This window comes from Musca autumnalis, unplaced genomic scaffold (genome assembly GCF_047663935.1).
Source record: "Musca autumnalis isolate F117 unplaced genomic scaffold, ASM4766393v1 scaffold_183, whole genome shotgun sequence".
NCBI lineage: Eukaryota > Metazoa > Arthropoda > Insecta > Diptera > Muscidae > Musca > Musca autumnalis.
This window is the reverse complement of record NW_027411737.1, coordinates 65,493-81,865: the sequence shown is the minus strand read 5'-3', so window position 1 is coordinate 81,865 and position 16,373 is coordinate 65,493.

Genomic DNA, 16,373 nt, shown 5'->3' with positions numbered 1-16,373 from the left:
TTATTCAATATCAGATCAGATTTGCAACAAGACAAATGAATTTGAAGGGTCGCACGCATGTTAAAGATATCTCCAGATGATGCACAACTATATATATTTCTCTGTTTTGAAATATTTGGATAATTAATTGTTATTTTTGGTATTTTCAAAAACAAATAAAAACAAATTATATTTTGTTGTTGTTACTAAATGTCATTCAATTTTTGTTTTGCTTTGTATTTGACACGTTAGCGTACCGGTAAACAGAGTTGCATCGACATACATTTTTGAGATGGGACTACCTGTAATTATTTTACCATGGAACGAGTGAAGCAAAACGAACGAGAGGAGCCGACTGCACGAGATGAGCTGAATAACACAATCTAAAAGAACGATGTAAAAGAATGTGCTCAATATGGCTCCGTTCGTTATTTTGAAAGAGGTCGTTCATAAACGACACAACTCTACAACCACATGCATTCGTGATGCTTGTTTGTGTGCATAGCTAATGGTGGTGGTTTTTGTTTCTGCTGAAGTGATCTAAATGAACGATATAAACGAATGAGCTTGATACGGATCCGTTCGTTCTTTTTGCGGAGTCGTTCATATGAGCCGGGTCGTTCGCGAACGACACAACTCTAGTTCCAGGACGAATTTTCTAAAACCCGAACTTATCTCGCACATTTGCACCAACAGTGACCTACTGGTAAAATTTCAAGCTCATAGCTTTCATAGTTTTGGCTGGGCGTTGATGATGAGTCAGTCAGTCACTTATCACCAAGCTCAAATATATAATAGACTAGCAAAATGCCCGCTACTTCGTATGCGGAAAGCATATAAAAAAGGAATAAACAATATATAATATGGAAATGACAACCACTGAAAATTTGGTCGCACTAATACCAATTTTAATCAATATTTATTTTTATCTTAGTACTGTACGTACCCCTTAAGTTCGATTTTCAAAAAGATCAGCCGTATCTCACCCTTACACATTAACAGCGAGATCAACGTTGCACACCAATACACACCCTAACTCCAAAAAATAAAAATTCCAGCACTGTCCCTACACCCAAAAACAAATTGAGTACCATTAAGTAATTTTGCTATACTTATGGTACGCATTTCGACGACATATCTCAGCCATACACGGACATTAATACAAAATAATTACAGTAAATTCCATAATAATTACAATAATTCCAAATCTCAAGATTCCAGCTGTATCCGTTCGTCCAATTCCAAATTGTACCAAACTTAGTATCAAGTCGAACTCTTCGTATCCATAAGTAAGATTTTCCAAAACTACCTCAATCCTTCACTTTAGTAGTAATCTTACTTCCAAATTTCAGGATTAAAACTCTATCCGTTAAACCAAATTAAAATTGTAAAAAAATTTAGAACAATTTAGAATTTTCGTACCAATTTTCAAAACTTCCTCAACGCAACATGGCTACAATAATCATACTTTCAAATTGCAGGATTCCACCGCTATCCGTTCACCTACATACAAATTGTATTAAATTTAGTACCATAAGTTTGCTTTTTCAAAACAACCTGAATCCTACTTTTCGACTGTAATCGTAATTCCAAATTTCAGGATTCCAGCTCTATTAATTCACCCGAATCCAAATTGTATCAAATTTAGTACCATTTCTTTCCCAAACAAAAATTTCAGGATTCCAGGTCTACCCGTTCACCCAAATCCATATTGTACCATATTTAGTGCCATTTAGTACTTCTCGTACCCATACGTACGACTTTTCAAAATTTCCGCAATACTACACTCCTGCAGTAATCTTAACTCCTAATTCCAACAATATCCGTTTACTAAAATTCAAATTGTACCAAATTTAGTGGTTTTCTTACCCATAAGTACGAATTTCCAAAACTACCTCAATTCTACTGTCCGACAGTAATCTTAGTTCCGTTCATCCAAATCCAAATTGTACCAAATTTAGTACCATTTAGTACTTTTCGTACCCAAAGGTACGAATTTCCAAAACTATCTCAATCCTACACCTCTACAGTAATCTTAATTCAAAACTTTAGGATTCCACCTTTATCCGTTCACCCAAATCCAAATTTATTACTGCTCGTAATCATAAATACGAACTTCCAAAACCATATCCTTATTTCAACGCCATTTCCCAACCTTGATTCCCATACCAAATTTGAAGATTCTAGCTTTATCCATTAAAAATATGCAATTGGTTCCAAATTTAGAAACTTTTAGTACCTTTCGTACACTTATAGGTCGAGTTTCTAAATACCCTTTGGTACATCTTCCTAACTCTCCATCAATGACCACTCGTTCAAAATTTCAGAATTCTAGCTCTTCGCGTTTGCCTAATACAATGGATTCCATATTTAGTACACTTTAGCACTTTTCGTACCTTTCTACGACGAATTTCCAAAAACCCCTTTACACAAAAACAAATTGTACCAAATTCTGTACAATTCGATTTTCCAAAACAACCTTAATCCTTCACTTAAACAGTAACCATAATTCCAAATAACAGGATTCCAGCGCTATCCGTGCACTCAAATCCAAGTTGTACCATTTGGTACATTTCGTACCCATAAGTACGAATTTCAAAAACTACTTCCATCTCAATCTTATACTCCAACAGCAGTCTGACCGAATTCCAGGATTCCAGCTCTATCCGTTCCCCCAAATCCAAATTGTATCACAGGTAGCACCACTTAGTAATTTTCGTACCCTTACTACCTCAGTCCTACACTCCAATAGTTATCTTAATTTCAAATTTCAGGACTCAAACACTATCCGTCACCCTAATCCAAATTCTACCTCTATAGCCTACCGCGAACGGGTTGCAAATTCTAACTCTTTCCGTTTACTAAAATTCATACTTTAAATTAAAATAAATAAAATTAAAATGCTTAAAATTCAGGATTCCAGTTCTATCCGTTCACCCAAATCCAAATTGTAATAAATTTAGTACCATTTAGTACTATTCGTACACATAAATACGAATTTCCAAAATTTCCCCAATCCTATGCTCCAACAATAATCTCAATTTCAAATTTCAGGATTCCAGCTCTGTCCGTTCACTCGAATCCCTATTGTACCAAATTTAGTGCTTTTCGAACACATAAGTACGAATTTCCAAAACCACCCTCATATCTCAGTCCTACACTTCACAGTAATCTTAATTCCAAATTTCAGGTTTCCAGCTACATACATACGTTCACCCAAATCCAAATTGCACTAAATTTAGTACCATTTAGTACTTTTCGTACCCATAAGTACGAATTTTCAAAACTACCTCAATTCTACACCCCACCAGTAATCTCAATTCCAAATTTCGAGATTCCAACTATATCCGTTCACCCAAATCCCCATTGTCCCAAATTTAGTACCATTTAGTACTTTTCATTCACATAAGTAAGAAATTCCAAAACTTCCCCAGTCCTACACTCCAACAGTAATATAAATTCCAAATTTAAGGAATCCAGCTCTATCCGTTAACCCAAATCCAAATTGTACTAAATTTAGTACCATTTAGTACTTTTCGTACACTCAAGTTTCCAAAAACCCTTTAGTGCATCTTTCTTACTCTTCATCTGTGATCCTCAGTCCAAATTTGAGGAATCAAACTCTATCCGTTCACCCAAATCGAAACTGTACCAAATTTAGTGCTATTTAGTATTTTTCGTACCCTATGTACGAATTTCCAAAACTTCCACAATACTAAACTCCACCAGTAATCTCAGTTCCAAATTTCGAGATTCCAGAGCTATCCGTTCACCCAAATACCCATTATACAAAATTTGGTTCTTTTAGTACTTTCCGTACACATAAGTACTAATTTCCAAAACCACCCTCATATCTCAATCCTACACTTCAACAGTAATATTAATTCCAAATTTCAGGTTTCCAGCTCTTTCCGTTCATTCAAATCCAAATGGTACTAAATTTAGTACCATTTAGTGCTTTTCGTACGCAAAAGTACGAATTTTCAAAACTACCTCAATCCTACACCCCACCAGTAATCTCAATTCCAAATTTCGAGATTCCAGCTTTTATCCGTTCACACAAATCCCCATTGTATCAAATTTAGTACCATTTAGTACTTTTCATACACATAAGTACGAAATTCCAAAAGTTCTTCAATCCTACACTCCAACAGTAATCTCAATTCCAAATATCAGGATTCCAGCTCTATCTGTTCACCCAAATCCCTATTGTACCAAATTTAGTACTATTTAGTACTTTTCGTACACATAAGCACGAATTTCCAAAACTACCCTCATATCTCAATCCTACACTACAACAGTAACCTTAATTCCGAATTTCAGGTTTCCAGCTCTTTACGTTCACCCAAATCTAAATTGTACTACATTTAGTACCATTTAGTACTTTTCGTATACATGATTGGTAATTTTCCAAACCATTTCCTTTTAGAAGCACCACTTCCCAACGTTGATTTCCATACCAAATTCCTATATTCCTGGGGCCTATTATTGATTTCATTAATTATTTAGCGATTTCTTCAAATTACAGATGTTGAAATTGAATAGTTATGACTTTCATTGATTTGCAAACATTTAGTTATTCACGACATCTGTTGCAATGGAAGATAACAAATGTCTTGTCTTTCTATTATTTAGTGGTTTACGATAAAATAAGTGCGCCTAGAAGTAAACTACAAAATTTGAAATTATGTGTGATCGTTTACGGTATCATGAAGTTATAGCACTGTTAATTTGACACATGTCTTGCAGAGGGCCAACTAAGTGCATAAGTACGTAATAATAATGAAAAATAAGGATTTTTGTTGTTATTATTTTTTGTGGTTCCAGGACGAATTTTCTAAAACCCGGCCTTATCTCGCACATTTGCATCAACAGTGACCCACTGGTAAAATTTCAAGCTCCTAGCTTTAGCCGTTTTGGCTGGGCGTTGATGATGAGTCAGTCAGTCAGTCAGTCAGTCAATCACTTATCACCAAGCTCATTTATATATATAGATATTGTGCTTCCGACAATATTTCTTTGGTTCAGGTTTCTAGCTTTTTGATTTTCTACAGGAAAACAACCAAAGCTCAAACTTGGTGTTATCATGTTTAAGATTAATAAATCTAAATAAAACAACAAGCTAAATGTTAATGTTAGAAACCTGAACCAAAGAAATATTGTCGGAACCACAATATTTCTCCCAGATTGGATTGCGTGAAAGTAGAAGAAAATAAAAACACAGGCGGAATCAATTTGTGAATATGAACAGAATAATGTTTCTCTTTATTGAAAGAATGTAGGAAGTAAATTGTGGAGATCGATCCTTACCGAATGGTTGAATAGCAAGTGAGTTGTGTTGAACAAAAAGAAAGTAAGAAAGTCCGCCAAAGCACAGACGACAGAACGCATACATGAATGTGTAGGTGAGCGGTAGTGCGAAGGAAAATGATTACATAGAATGTCAAAAAGCCAGAGTTGCCAGAAGCCAAAAAGGACATCTATGACACAGGACTTTGACATTAACATCACCGCCCACCTTGCAGTCTGGCTGCAATGGAAGAAAAGGCAGAAATTTCATGTCGTGTGCACTTTTGAAGATTACAATATAATATAAATGTAGCTGAAGTCATTGAAAGAAAAAATTGGAATATATGATGTATATGTAGCTGAAAAGGAAAGTTTGCATTTCGTCCATAGAAATAGGAATAAGAACAGATCAGTGCAAATTTTTCTTTAGAATTCAGAATGTTTTGTCTCAGAATAGAGACGTATTATTTCAGAATAGAAATAATAATGCTTCAGAATAGAAACGAGTTGATTCTGAATAGAAGCAGGACTGGAACTTTTAATATAATGTCCACGAGGGAGTGTTCAAAGCATCTGGAATCGTCATTGTAATATGGAAGGATGGCAGGAGTCTTCAAAGCCACGATCAGGACCAACGGATGACAGCTTTGGTAGATGCGGCAAGAATTCGCCGGATTCTGCTTCTCTGGATCGGGCGATGGATATAGCACGGGGTGGCTAGATCTGCTGGAAATATGGCTCTAGTATACTTAGCAGGAAGGAATATAACGGATTGTTATATATTGGGCAACAAAACGAACATAACGGATTGTTATAGTTTGGACATCAGAACGAATATAACGGAATGTTATAGATTGGACATCGGAACGAATTAATGGTATCGGCAGAAAGTACTAGTTTTGGGCGGATATTACGACGAGTTTCGTGATGGGCCGGGTTATAGTTCCCCGTTGGGTAACTAAATCCACGACTCATACACGTCCGTCTGAACCCATATGTACTTTCGAAATGCGGCTGAGACGCCACGCCTTCGGTGGAAGATTTTCATCAGTGACGGCTACAATAGAATCGACGCTGACGTGGGACTGGGAAGTGTGCCACTTATTGCGCTTCGGAAGTTCACGCAAATACTCGTTCTGCCATCGAGAACCGAAAGTTTTTTGAATAGCTTTAGGTTTTTCCCGACGAGTAAGGTAAGTTGCTGAATATACACCGAGTTTTGCTAACTGGAAATCACGAACTTCCCCTTGGGGAACTGAACTCTTGAAATCGGTATCATCTGGATTTGTTGTAGTGGATTTGAAAAGATCGTCACAACAATGATCAGAAGGAGATAGGAAACGTGAAACCTCTTTATGCGAAGAGATTTTGCAGAAATTTGAAACGATGTTGACTGACCTGGGCGAAATATTGCCAATTGGACCTGTCAAGATCCATCCGAAGATAGTCTCCTGAGCAAGAAGAGAGCCACACACCCCTGACATTGAATTTGAAAGAATCAGAGACGGTAGAACATCGCTTCCAAAAAGCAAATCGACTTGAGTGCTCTTGAAGAAATGTGGATCAGCCAACGCTATATTAAGAAGATCTTTGAAGGACGATGAAGGAAGAGAATTGCTGGGAAGGTTGCCTGACAGCTTTGGAAGAACAAAAGCGGACATTGTTAACGCAAAATCGCGGTCAAGCTTGGAAGAAAGAATGAAAGTGCACTGCTTACGTACACTGGCAGAATTGCAATCATTCAAACCTGAAATGTTCGCATTTGTGCTCCTGTATGGTAACTTCATTTTGTTGAATAAACGTTCTGTGATGAATGTGCCTTCAGAACCAGAATCAAACAAGGCACGAGCTGAATAAGGAACTCCGATATGCACGATTTGTACCATGGCTGTACCCAACAAAACTCCCTGAATTTTGGAAGAAAAGTAATTTCGGCTCCGCTGCTAGTGGACTGTATAGCAGACTGAGAGAATGAAGCGGAGTTGGGATTGGGATTGGAGTTTGAAGTTGTGTTGGATGCAGATGATGGTACGGAGGTAACGGAATTGAATAGAATTTTGTGAAGAAGAGTATTATGTCGCTTATTGCAAGTATAACAATTTGCTTGCTTAGGCAATTCTGAACGGAGTGAGTTTTTGAAAAGCAGTTGAGACATAAGCCTTGACGTTTAATCTCGGAACTGCGAGCATCAGGATCCATCCGGAGGAAATTTGGACATTTTCGAATAATATGAGCCCCATTTGGACACAAGGAACACTTTCGATCAGAGACTTTCCTCTGGAACGAATTGAAAATTTGTGAAGGGTTGGACTTCCCTTCGGACGAACTTTCCTTATGAATGGAACCACTTCTGCGCATCTCAGAAACAGACTCTAACGTACGGAACCTGTTGATCAGAAATGTGTCCAATTCCGCCCACCGTGGAATACTGGACTTATCAGAAAGGGTCTGTTCCCAAAGCGTGAGGATGGAATCAGGAAGGCTGTTTGAACACAAGAAGTCGAAGATCGGATCCCAACTTTTCACATCAATATCATAAGTCTTCAGAACGGAAATACAAGAGTTAATATCGCACTGAAGGCGTTTCAACCCTTGAGAAGACTCAGAATGAACAGTAGGTAAATTGAAAAGAACTTTAAGCTGGTCATTAACGAGAACTCGCTTGTTTTCATAGCGATCGCTAAGACTGGACCAAGTTTTAAAGAATCCATTATTGGTGAGAGGTCTCTTCTGAACGATTTCTGTTGCTTCGCCTATGGTCTTCTGTACTAAATGAAAAAGTTTTTCTACAGGACTGAGGCGGGAATTATGTACACAGCCGTGAACATGTCCCGGAATGTGGGCCATGCCATATAATCCCCAGCTGAGGAGCTGGACTGGGTGGAGCCGGAGACTCCTTAGAAACTGCATCGGCCTGTAGCTCGTCCGAAATTTCGGACAATTGGGAAATACACTTGCAATATGTAAGGTATATGGTCTTGAATTTAGCGCGAATTGTATTCAGTTCAGAAGCTTGGTCTTCGTCACCTGATTATTCATCCCCGTGAGCTTCGGACACATATTCTTTTACAAAAGATTCATACTCCGACTTAATTCTTGTCCAAATAGAGTTTATTTCTTCAGTATGAATCTTAATTGAATGAATGGAGTTGACCGGAAGAAGATTGTTTGTAAGGTCAGCTTCAAATCCCACAAAGGAGTCTGATAGACGAATGAATGAATCAAGCGACATTTTGAAAATAGCTTTGAATCGAGAAAAGAATAAAGAAACCCCCAATAAATGTATGACGAATAGACCGGATTTGGAATTTCCGAGGAAAAAGTTGAGATAAGAACGACTTTAGAATGGAAATGTTCTGTATAAGTATCAAGAACATTCACTCTTGACTCAGCAGAACTCAACAAATATTATTTATAAATAGTAATAAATCCAAAAAATATGAAAATGGCGATTGTTTTTAGGAAATTGACGAAAAATCAGCGAAATATATAAAATGAATATGTTTACGACCTTTTATACAAATATATTTATTCAAAAAAAGTACACCTTATCAAGAAACCGTATTTATAATTGTACGAAATAATAATTATATGGTGAAAATTTAAAATATTTTAAAAAAAGGAAAAATAATGTTTCAGAAAATATTTTATGTACCAATGTCCACGATGAATTAAATAAATTTAATTGTTTTGGAAAGAAAGTATCGAAAAATATTGAAAAAAAGCAAATTATTAATATTATTTGGAGAGGAAACCCCGAATTCGTGACCCCTGTATAAAAGTCGAATTCCAAAATACGAAAGTCGATTAAAGTCGATTTTGAGAACCCTGTATTGTAGTGAAATACGAAAAGCCGAATTTCGATATATAGACCCCTATGATCGTATGAGAGGGAATAGAAAATAAGTAACAACAACAAAACGCACGAAAATATCTCCAGCGCACAGCGGGAACTAGTGAAATGAAGGAATAATGAAAATAAAAGAATTGTTGTTGTCACTTGTTGACAAAAAACACACTCAAATGAAAGCAGCGCGAACTTCGTATTTATGCGGGAATAAAGTACAAAAGAAGAAGAAGAGTTGCGTTTTGTTTATATATGAGTTATTTTTGTTTGTTTTTTGTTTTCAGTCGAACAACAATTTTCTACACCGAAAGGCGTTTGGTAGTAATTCCAACGAATTTGATTTCGGATCGTCTTAGAAATCAAATATATTATAGTCATTCATTAACCATCATTCAAAACACAAATTTGTTTTTCACTGAACACTAATTTTAAATGTATGTTATATGCATAGGTAAGGGTATTTTACACGATATGAAAAAATACATTTCGAAATGTCATATTTATTGGTATTTTTCCCATTGATCTTAAGTTTCGCATTTTAGTGGAGGGTATTTTTCCAGCTTTCTTCCTCAGTTGAATCCATAAAGTTTTTGTAAATAAGATTTACGTCTAGAATGTCTTGTCTTGGTAGATTTTATATTGTATTTACTTTTTTGATTTTCAGGTTCCAAAAACCACAATTTTGACGTTGTCGTTAAATAAGTTGTAGAAGATCTTCAAATAAACCTCAGAAAACTTATTTTACCTAAAGCCATTGCTTTATATACAACCCTTTGCCATAGACGAATTAAATGTACATATAGACAAAGGAATGCTCTAAACAATGTTCTTAACATCGAGTTTGTTGACAGAACTACTCAATTAAAACTACAATAAATACAATTCTATAAAGTTACTTTTTGACGGAACCTACATCCTCGGATAAAAATGTAAAAGAAAATCTTGTCATTTTTCTCAAAAATCGCCTTCAAAAATATTCAGTATTTCGAATTGAGTCTGTTGACAGAACACAGCATGAGTAATCTTTTGTCTATACAATTCGTTTGCTTATACCAACACCATAACTTACAGTTCTCCGAAGTTTTCAGTATGTATTACATTTTTATTTTCCAGGGTAGTAAGATGGTTGCGCCATACTTTTTAGGTCCGCTCGTAATAATACAACATAATGTTCGTCTAATTAGCTGAGGACCTGGACTGGGTGGAGCCGGAGACTCCTTAGAAACTGCAGCGGCCTGTAGCTCGTCCGAAGTTTCGGACAATTGGGAAATACACTTGCAATATGTAAGGTATATGGTCTTGAATTTAGCGCGAATTGTATTCAGTTCAGAAGCTTGGTCTTCGTCACCTGATTCTTCATCCCCGTGAGCTTCGGACACATATTCTTTTACAAAAGATTCATACTCCGACTTAATTCTTGTCCAAATAGAATTTATTTCTTCAGTATGAATCTTAATTGAATGAATGGAGTTGACCGGAAGAAGATTGATGTAAGTTCAGCTTCAAATCCCACAAAGGAGTCTGATAGACGAATGAATGAATAAAGCGACATTTTGAAAATAGCTTTGAATCGAGAAAAGAATAAACAAAACCCCAATAAATGTATGTCGAATAGACCGGATTTGGAATTTCCGAGGAAAAATTTGAGATAAGAACGACTTTAGAATGGAAATGTGATGTATAAGTATCAAGAACATCCACTCTTGACTCAGCAGAACTCAGCAAATATTATTTATAAATAGTAATAAAGCCAAAAAAAATTAAAATGGCTATTGTTTTTAGGAAATGGACGAAAAATCAGCGAAATGTATAAAATGAAAATGTTTACGACCTTTTATAAAAATATATTTATTCAAAAAAAGTACACCTGTATCAAGAAACCGTATTTATAATTATACGAAAGAATAATTATATGGTGAAAATTAAAATATTTTCAAAAAAAGGAAAAATAGTGTTTCAGAAAATATTTTATGTACCAATGTCCACGAAGAATAAAATAAATTTAATTGTTTTGGAAAGAAAGTATCGAAAAATATTGAAAAAATGCAAATTTTTAATATTATTTGGAGAGGAAAACCCGAATTCGAGACCCCTGTATAAAAGTCGAATTCCAAAATACGAAAGTCGATTAAAGTCGATTTTGAGAACCCTGTATTGTAGTGAAATACGAAAAGCCGAATTTCGATATATAGACTCCTATGATCGTATGAGAGGGAATAGAAAACAAGTAACAACAACAAAACGCACGAAAATATCTCCAGCGCACAGCGGGAACTAGTGAAATGAAGGAATAATGAAAATAAAAGAATTGTTGTTGTCACTTGTTGACAAAAAACACACTTAAATGAAAGCAGCGCGAACTTCGTATTTATGCGGGAATAAAGTACAAAAGAAGAAGAAGAGTTACGTTTTGTTTATATATGAGTTATTTTTGTTTGTTTTTTGTTTTCAGTCGAACAACCATTTTCTACACCGAAAGGCGTTTGGTAGTAATTCGAACGAATTTGATTTCGGATCGTCTTAGAAATCAAATAGATTATAGTCATTCATTAACCATCATTCAAAACACAAATTTGTTTTTCACTGAACACTAATTTTAAATGTATGTTATATGCATAGGTAAGGGTATTTTACACGATATGAAAAAATACATTTCGAAATGTCATATTTTATTGGTATTTTTCCCATTGATCTTAAGTTTCGCATATTAGTGGAGGGTATTTTTCCAGCTTTCTGCCTCAGTTGAATCCATAAAGTTTTTGTAAATAAGATTTACGTCTAGAATGTCTTGTCTTGGTAGATTTTATATTGTATTTACTTTTTTGATTTTCAGGTTCCAAAAACCACAATTTTGACGTTGTCGTTAAATAAGTTGTAGAAGATCTTCAAATAAACCTCAGAAAACTTATTTTACCTAAAGCCATTGCTTCATATACAACCCTTTGCCATAGACGAATTAAATGTACATATAGACATAGGAATGCTCTAAACAATGTTCTTAACATCGAGTTTGTTGACAGAACTACTCAATTAAAACTACAATAAATACAATTCTATAAAGTTACTTTTTGACGGAACCTACATCCTCGGATAAAATCGCCTTCAAAAATATTCAGTATTTCGAATTGAGTCTGTTGACAGAACACAGCATGAGTAATCTTTTGTCTATACAATTCGTTTGCTTATACCAACACCATAACTTACAGTTCTCCGAAGTTTTCAGTATGTATTACATTTTTATTTTCCAGGGTAGTAAGATGGTTGCGCCATACTTTTTGGGTCCGCTCGTAATAATACAACATAATGTTCGTCTCATTAGAAAATATAACGCCATCAAAGTACTTTAAAGGGCTTGAAATCTTCTCTGTAGAAAATTCGTTTCCCTATATTTTACGGGGAGAGCAGTGGTTTTTCCTATCCCTTCGTGATAATGCTTTTCTGACTTTTTCACGTAACGCACATATTCCAAAATAGTTTTCAATTACAAAACCAAAATTTGATTCTGGTTTGTGGTCTATTATTGATTTCCTAAATTATTTGGTGACGAAAAGTTATAGACTCTACATTTCTTTATACCAAGAACACCATAAAAATTCTTAATTGCAAACAAATCGTGGGAATATTCACAATTTTATTGCACTTTAACTGATTTGCAAACATTTAGACCAAGGCCAAGAAATCAAGTACATGCAGTTTTTGTTGTTGTTATTTCTAGCCGATTCCTGATTTTATTGCCTTAATGATATTTTAAACAGTAAACAACTTAACATTAGTGAACTAAATTCTGTTTTAATCTTAAATTAAAAATTAAATTTTCCAAATTCGTTGGTAATAATTTTTTTATTTAAAAATGAATATCTGTTGTGCGACATTTGTTAATATTTTACGGTATATAACAGCAAAATATAAGGATTTTTGTTGTTGATATTTTTTGTGGTTCCAGGACGAATTTTCTAAAACCCGGCCTTATCTCGCACATTTGCACCAACAGTGACCTACTGGTAAAATTTCAAGCTCATAGCTTTAGCCGTTTTGGCTGGGCGTTAATGATGAGTCAGTCAGTCAGTCACTTACCACCAAGCTCAAATATATAATAGATATTGTGCTTCCGACAATATTTCTTTGGTTCAGGCTTCTAGCTTTTTGATTTTCTACAGGAAAACAACCAACGCTCAAACTTGGTGTTATCATGTTTAAGATTAATAAATCTAAATAAAACAACAAACTAAATGTTAATATTAGAAACCTGAACCAAAGTAATATTGTCGGAAGCACAATATTTCTCCCAGATTGGATTGCGTGAAAGCAGAAGAAATTAAAAACACAGGCGGAATCAATTTGTGAATATGAACAGAATAATGTTTCTCTTTATTGAAAGAATGTAGGAAGTAAATTGTGGAGATCGATCCTTACCGAACTGTAAAAGGTTGAATAGCAAGTGAGTTGTGTTGAACAAAAAGAAAGTAAAAAAGTCCGCCAAAGCACAGACTACAGAAATCATACATAAATGTGTAGGTGAGCGGTAGTGCGAAGGAAAATAATTACATAGAATGTCAAAAAGCCAGAGTTGCCAGAAGCCAAAAAGGACATCAATGACACAGGACTTTGACATTAACATCACCGCCCACCTTGCAGTCTGGCTGCAATGAAAGAAAAGGCAGAAATTTCATGTCGTGTGCACTTTTGCAGATTACAACATAATATAAATGTAGATGAAGTTATTGAAAGATGTATATGTAGCTGAAAAGGAAAGTTTGAGTTTCGTCCATAGAAATAGGAATAAGTAGAGATCAGTGCAAATTTTTCTTTAGAATTCAGTGTGTTTAGTCTCAGAATAGAGACGTATTATTTCAGAATAGAAATAAGTAACTATAGTAAAAGCAGGACTGGAACTTGGAATATAATGTCCACGAGGGAGTGTACAAAGCATCTGGAATCGTCATTGTAATATGGAAGGATGGCAGGAGTATAATATAAATGTAGCTGAAGTTATTGAAAGAAGAAATTGGAATATATGATGTATATGTAGCTGAAAAGGAAAGTTTGTGTTTCGTCCATAGAAATAGGAATAAGAACAGATCAGTGCAAATTTTTCTTTAGAATTCAGAATGTTTGGTCTCAGAATAGAGACGTATTATTTCAGAATAGAAATAAGTAACTATAGTAAAAGCAGGACTGGAACTTGGAATATATAATGTCCACGAGGGAGTGTTCAAAGCATCTGGAATCGTCATTGTAATATGGAAGGATGGCAGGAGTCTTCAAAGCGACGATCAGGACCAACGGATGACAGCTTTGGTAGATGCGGCAAGAATACGCCGGATTCTGCTTCTCTGGAGCGGGCGATAGATATAGCACGGGGTGGCTAGATCTGCTGGACATATGGCTCTGGTATACGTAGCAGGAACGAATATAACGGATTGTTATATATTGGGCATCAAAACGAACATAACGGATTGTTATAGTTTGGACATCAGAACGAATATAACGGAATGTTATAGATTGGACATCGGAACGAAATAATGGTATCGGCAGAAAGTACTAGTTTTGGGCGGATATTACGACGAGTTTCGTGATGGGCCGGGTTATAGTTCCCCGTTGGGTAACTAAATCCACGACTCGTACACGTCGACTTGAGTGCTCTTGAAGAAATGTGGATCAGCCAACGCTATATTAGGAAGATCTTTGAAGGACGATGAAGGAAGAGAATTGCTGGGAAGGTTGCCTGAAAGCTTTGGAAGAACAATAGCGGACAATATCAACGCAATATCGCGGTCAAGCTTGGAAGAAAGAATGAAAGTGCACTGCTTACGTACACTGGCAGAATTGCAATTATTCAAACCTGAAATTTTCGCATTTGTGCTCCAGTATGGTAACTTCATTTTGTTGAATAAACGTTCTGTGATGAATGTGCCTTCAGAACCAGAATCAAACAAGGCACGAGCTGAATACCATGGCTGTACCGAACAAAACTCCCTGAATTTTGGAAGAAAAGTAATGAGAGAATGAAGCGGAGTTGGGATTGGGATTGGAGTTTGAAGTTGTGTTGGGTGCAGATGATGGTACGGAGGAAACGGAATTGAATAGAATTTTGTGAAGAAGAGTATTATGTCGCTTATTGCAAGTATAACAATTATGCTTGCTTAGACAATTCTTAACGGAGTGGGTTTTTGAAAAGCAGTTGAAAAATAAGCCTCGTCGTTTAATCTCGGAACTGCGAGCATCAGGATCCATCCGGAGGAAATTTGGACATTTTCGAATAACATGAGCCTCATTTGGACACAAGGAACACTTTCGATCAGAGGCTTTCCTCTGGAACGAATTGAAAATTTGTGAAGGGTTGGCCTTCCCTTCGGAAGAAACTTTCCTTATGAATGGAACCACTTCTGCGCATCTCAGAAACAGACTCTAACGTACGGAACCTGTTGATCAGAAATGTGTCCAATTCCGCCCACAGTGGAATACTGGACTTATCAGAAAGAGTCTGATCCCAAAACGTGAGGGTGGAATCAGGAAGGCTGTTTGAACACAAGAAGGCGAAGATCGGATCCCAACGCTTCACATCAATATCATAAGTCTTCAGAACGGAAATACAAGAGTTGATATCGCGCTGGAGGCGTTTCAACCCTTGAGAAGACTCAGAATGGACAGTAGGTAAATTGAAAAGAACTTTAAGCTGCTCATTAACGAGAACTCGCTTGTTTTCATAGCGATCGCTAAGACTGGACCAAGTTTGAGAGAATCCATTATTGGTGAGAGGTCTTTTCTGAACGATTTCTTTTGCTTCGCCTTTGGTCTTCTGTACTAAATGAAAAAGTTTTTCCACAGGACTGAGACGGGAATTATGTACATAGGCGTGAACATGTCCTGGAATGTGGGCCATGCCATATAATCCCCTGAAAAAAACTTTAGTATCACAAGGCGGCAAGTTGAAAGAATTACCGGAGGGAATGTTGGACGAATGGGGCTGAGGAGCTGGACTGGGTGGAGCCGGAGACTCCTTAGAAACTGCAGCGGCCTGTAGCTCGTCCGAAATTTCGGACAATTGGGAAATACACTTGCAATATGTAAGGTATATGGTCTTGAATTTAGCGCGAATTGTATTCAGTTCAGAAGCTTGGTTTTCGTCACCTGATTATTCATCCCCGTGAGCTTCGGACACATATTCTTTTACAAAAGATTCATACTCCGACTTATTCTTGTCCAAATAGAGTTTATTTCTTCAGTATGAATCTTAATTGAATGAATGGAGTTGACC